The sequence below is a fragment of the Tasmannia lanceolata genome, unplaced genomic scaffold (genome assembly GCF_043159265.1).
Source record: "Tasmannia lanceolata isolate RefF3 unplaced genomic scaffold, GAP_Taslan_0.1 ptg000037l, whole genome shotgun sequence".
NCBI lineage: Eukaryota > Viridiplantae > Streptophyta > Magnoliopsida > Canellales > Winteraceae > Tasmannia > Tasmannia lanceolata.
The window spans coordinates 51,511,975-51,517,546 of record NW_027518714.1 but is presented as its reverse complement, the minus strand read 5'-3'; the positions used below and the strand labels follow the sequence as shown (position 1 = coordinate 51,517,546).

The 5,572-nt window shown below is 42.2% G+C and overlaps 1 long non-coding RNA gene across 1 annotated transcript; it reads left to right on the top strand.

The window, feature by feature from the left end:
• The first annotated feature begins 681 nt into the window (after positions 1 to 681).
• On the top strand, positions 682 to 4,558 carry LOC143862560 (uncharacterized). The gene is made up of 2 exons (XR_013240359.1): positions 682 to 1,133; positions 4,059 to 4,558. It is a non-coding gene; the product is annotated as an uncharacterized LOC143862560 (long non-coding RNA).
• Positions 4,559 to 5,572: the final 1,014 nt, after the last annotated feature.

The following is a 5,572-nucleotide window of genomic DNA, read 5'->3' as shown; positions in this document are numbered from 1 at the left end:
CGGATATAATATATTCTATCTTCACTAAGGGGTTTTGTAAAGAAATCAGCCAATTGTTCCTCAGTGTTGATATATTTTAAGCAAATATCCCATTTTTGTGAGTGATCTCTAATGAAGTGGTGTCTAATCTCAATATGTTTTGTTCTAGAGTGTTGTATGGGGTTCTTTGTCAAGCTTATAGCACTAGTATTGTCACATTGGATGAGAATATTTTTCATTTTAATTCCATAGTCCATTAATGTGCTTTTCATCCATAGGACTCTTGCACAGCAAGCTCCAGCTGCCACATATTCTGCTTTTGTTGTAGATAGAGCTATTGAATTTTGTTTCTTGCTAAACCATGAAACAAGTGATTTGCCCAAGAATTGACAAGTCCCACTAGTGCTTTTTCTATCTACTCTACATCCAGCAAAGTCTGCATCTGAATATCCAATGAGAGTGAAGGCAGTAGATCTTTCATACCATAGTCCCAGACTTTGGGTTCCTCTTAAGCACTTGAAGATCTTCTTGACTGCTGTAGACACCCACATTTTGCTTTACTTTAACCAACAATAACCTAATATATGTTTTAGGTCATTAATATCTTGATCTGACTTTACGGATCATCAATCGGGACAAAATAAGATAGGGTCACTTCATAGCCCGAACCCTGATTCCATTCCGAGACCCGATTTCCGTAAATCGTTAGATCAATGGCAGATCTTGACCTGGGTCTAACCATCCAAAACCACCTAACCTCTCCTCTCATCCTAACCATCCAAACCTCACCTAACCTCACCTAACCTCTCCTCTCATCCTAACCATCCAAACCTCACCTAACCTCACCTAACCTCACCTAACCACCTAACCTCACCTAACCTTACCTAACCTCACCTAACCTCACCTAACCTCCTATCCCATTCTCCTATAAATACCCTCTCATCCCACCATCCAAAAAAAAGAAGAAAAAGAACCCCTCTCTTAGAAAATTCATCCCTCTCCCTCATCTCTTCAAGGGTTCGGCCATCCTTGCCGGATCGGGTGATTTTATACGTTGGGTGATATATATCAAAAGCAGTCATTATCAAGCAAGGAATCATCTTCAAGGAATTACCATCAAAGAAAAATCAAACACAAAGTGGGTTTCCAAAGAGGTAGGCATTTATTTCAATTCTATGTAGGGTCTGTTTTCATGCATATCTTTTACTTTAAAAGAAAAACCATGTTAGGAAGCATGTAGGGTCTGTTTTCCCCCTGGTTAGCCTCTGGTTAGACCCTGGTTGCACCCAGGTTCGCTGCTGGTTGCACCCAGGTTCGATGCTGGTTGCACCCTGGTTCCCTACTGATTCGCACCCTGGTTCCCTGCTGGTTGCACCCTGGTTCCCTACTGGTTCGCACCCTGGTTCCCTACTGGTTCGCACCCTGCTTCCCTGCTGGTTGCACCCTGGTTCCCTACTGGTTCGCACCCTGGTTCGATATTGGTTCGCACCCTGGTTCCCTGCTGGTTCGCACTCTGGTTAGACCCTGGTTGCACCCAGGTTCGCTGCTGGTTGCACCCAGGTTCCCTGCTGGTTGCACCCTGGTTCCCCTGCTGGTTCGCACCCTGGTTCCCTGCTGGTTCGCACCCTGGTTCCCTGCTGGTTCGCACCCTGGTGCACCCTGGTCCGCACCCTGGTTTGTACCCTGCTTCCTCCTAGTTAGACCATGGCTAGTCTCGGGTTTGCTCCTAACTTAGACCCGACTCACTTGACCCTAACCATTAACCCAATCCAACCAAGTCATATCCCAACACAATCCGAGTCGCATGTCTGAATCCATTTGGCCGAATCTCATAAGCCCGCCCACTTTGAATTCCGAAAATTCAAACCCTTGATGATTCCAATATGCTCAATTCTTTGATGCAAATTCCCAATTCCAAAATCCCATTGCTATATCAATGTTTTTGAATCTCAAGTCCAATGCTCAAATACAAACCCGATTCCTGATCCAAATACCAAACCTGTTTTCCAAAATCCAAGCAACCTCCCCAGTGGAACTACGTGTGGCTTGATCCCCATCACGGGGTACGTGGGCAATTTGGCACTCCCAAGTTCAGTCGCACCTTTCTCTATCTTTCCCATTCCCTCACACTATCCATCATCTCGATTCATCTCGTGTCTCTCGGAACCATTGGATTATGGTTTCCGTCGTAAGGACCCTTAGAGCCCAATTTAGGAACACCGGTGTCGTGTTGTGTCCTAAGTTTTAGGGAGTCTTAGGTTTTAGGAGTCCAGCCTCATCACGGACGCTTGCTGTGTATAGCAACCGTGCCATAGGTCTAGTTACACTAGTCACCCACTCTTTCCCTAGGACAAGCCTAGTAAACTAGGATGTAGGCAAACCTGCATTAGTCTAAGGGACCATTTGCATTTAGATGAGAATCATATAGCATCTTAGATGAAATCCTAAGATAATAAAATCCTCAACTTGAATTAAATAACTTCTCCTAAAACTGTTGAAACAGTCAATCCCGTCTAGGTCGGTGTCCTAGTTGAGTTAGGCATAAGTAGCTTAGCTTAGGTGCACCGAACTACGTCGACTCTGATCCCAGTGAGGTTTGGGTACGTAGGCAGCTTGGATGTCTGATGGCATACCACCCGCGAGTCGGCACCACAACAAATTGTGGTGTTTTGTATATTAATTTTCTTGTAAATGCTTAATCAAATCACTTAGGACTTTCCATGAAATTAGAATTTTAGGAGAACTTTCACTTAGATTGAATCCAGACAAATTAATAAATCAAGATACACATTTAGGATTCACATTGAAATTAGATGTTAGGATGCATGTCACTTAGTTCGCACTTTAACATAGAGTTGAATGAGCCATTTAAAATAAATTTAAAAGAGTTAGCTTTTGGAATCGAAGACCGATTATCGGGCAGGAATGGTGCATGTGGTGGATAACTCCCCATACCTTCCATTCTCGTAACCAGGTAGCGAGTCTAGATTTCTGGTTAATTATGGGTCCTAGATCCCATATCTAGGTGGCGACTCTGTCAGTCTCTTTCGTGTGGAATTCGGATTGCCTTAGTGATCCCAAGTTCACAGGAAAGATGAATTCAAATCAATATTAAAATGCACACGCCAATCGCGTGGGAACGAGAGACCAAGAGAGAGAGCGCGGCGGCGCGCGCCCCACCCCTCTCGCGGGATCGGGTACCACAGTTTGGCGACTCTGCTGGGGATCACCTAACTTCATTAAAATTCCAAAAGATAATTCATTTGAATTTAATTTAACTGGCTCATAAGAACTCTATCTCTTGTATACTTGTCAGATTAGTTTGTCTTGTTTTATTTTCTCATCACATTTTACTCAAACTTAATCTAACAAAACCTGAAGGCATCATAGATCGCGCGAACTTATTGCACACACTTACATCACTTGCATCTAAACTCTTGCATCTCACGTGCACACACGTCCTATTTTAGGAACCCGGAGTGTTATCTAGCATGGTTGACTGGGATTTCATCACCTGGTGCCTCTGTGCTAGAGAAGCATTCCACCCTTAGCCTGGTACCTTTATGGTACGTAAACGGATCTCTTGTTCACGTACTGATACGCCGGACACTGGTACAGTATATCGAGCAGGGATTCGCGCTAAGGGAACTCTTGGCCTTACCCCTAGATTAACCTACACATGCATGTAGTATACGAACACATGTGCATCACGTGTGTGAGCCTAGTTTAGGATATCCTACCCATTGGTGTCTAGATTAGGCCGTGGTCCATCTTCCAATGGTCACGATCGGTCCTTATATACACGAACAAAGTCATGAGTCGAGATTCTCTCTCCACTCCGATAGATTAGGATTAAGGTTGATGCCTTCAGGTAACACTGATAAAATGTGAAAAAAAAAAAATTCCCTTTGGGTTAGGATATAAATCCCATCATTTCCAAAGATCTCATAGGATTAGTCATTCATGATCTATCCGTTGAAAGCAATCTTATGCTATCTCATCTAATCTTTTGATCGTGCGCCTTTCGTTCTTCTGTCATACGATTCGATCATATCTTCATGCCATCCCCTAACTGGCAGATGCAGAATCTCACAATCTTTCGATTATGCGTTCTCATGATCTGATCATGCCTGGTCCAGATAATCCAATCTTGCTTGTACCCCTGGTCTGTTCCTCCTCTAGGGGCTACCTTTTTCAAGATTATTTTGCTAAGTCCTTCAGAGTTCACTCTCAGAATCCTTGAGCTAGGGGCATTTCCCTATGCGAATCAGTCATCATTGTCCAAAATTGAAAGTATCAGCCATGATGATGTTCAGAACGAACCAGCCTTCGCCGAGCCTTCAACGCCAAACAGTTGCAGCAGTTAAAGTTTTAGTCACTTACTATTTTATGTTGAGTCAGTCATCATGGTCAGTATAATTGTTGAGTCCGGTCTTACAGTTAAAGGTCAATGCCTAGTCCAGGCAAGTTATCTTCTGTTTTCCTTTCTTATTTAGAGTTGTGAATCCTGAGCATGTTCAGGATAGGTCGTCTGATGTAATAGCTTTTCTTTAAATAAAATTTCAGTCAGTTCCAAAAAGTTCACTTGTGTCTGTTCTTAAGTGTGCTTCTGATCTTAAAATAAGACTCCCTCTTCAAATGAGGACAAAATTGACGAAACTCCACTTGAGTCACAGCAATTACTTGAACGAGAGGAGGAGCGCCAATCCCAACCTTTCAAAGATGAAATTGAAATGATAAACACTGGCACTGAAACTTTGATTCAGTGAATGCCGATTGAAAATACATTACCCTCTAAAGAGTGTGAAGAATTGATAAAATTATTTCAAGAATAAGAAGATTGTCTAGAAAAGCTACAACCGATACCAGGGGCAAGACATAGATGGAAAGCTCAAAGAAAATGAAGAAAGTGAGAAGATATATGCTATACAAGGGGCATAGAGTGGAAACAACTTTCATATTTCCAATCAATGACCTTGGTTCTCAAATTCATAACATAAAGCCAACAAATTCAAGATGAAAAGTTCAAGAGCAAACAATGAAAAGTGATCATCAGATATCGAGAGTACGAATCCATAGATGGAGGATGTCAAAGAACAAGTTTCACTCTATGAAAATCAAAAGCACGTATTAGAATCTTGGAAGAAGAAGATCCATTATCTCTTACCTGGAAATGCCGTCAAATTCTGTGAAAAAAAAAGAAAAGAAAAAATAAATAAATAATCAGTACCAGAGGGACCCTAGTAACCTAGATCGATTCCCAATTTGAACATCGGAAGGCCTCCTTTGGCCGAATAAATCCCAAAATCAGAACCCAACGTCAAAAGAATACCGGTTTGCAAACCCTTCGAGCCTGAATCAAATTTTCTTGAAAACCCATCAAACTAGGGGCATCCGCCCCGAACTACGCGAGACCTGATCCCTACACTGGGGTACGTAGGCAGCTCGGTTAAACCGAGTTCGGTCGATTCAAAAAAAAAGAAAAAGAAAAATCAATCGTTTCAAAAAAAAAAAAAGAGGGACAAGTTCCAAAAGAAGAGAAGTTAATTATTCCAGAAAGAAAAGAAAAAAGAAAAATCAATTAACCTTCAAA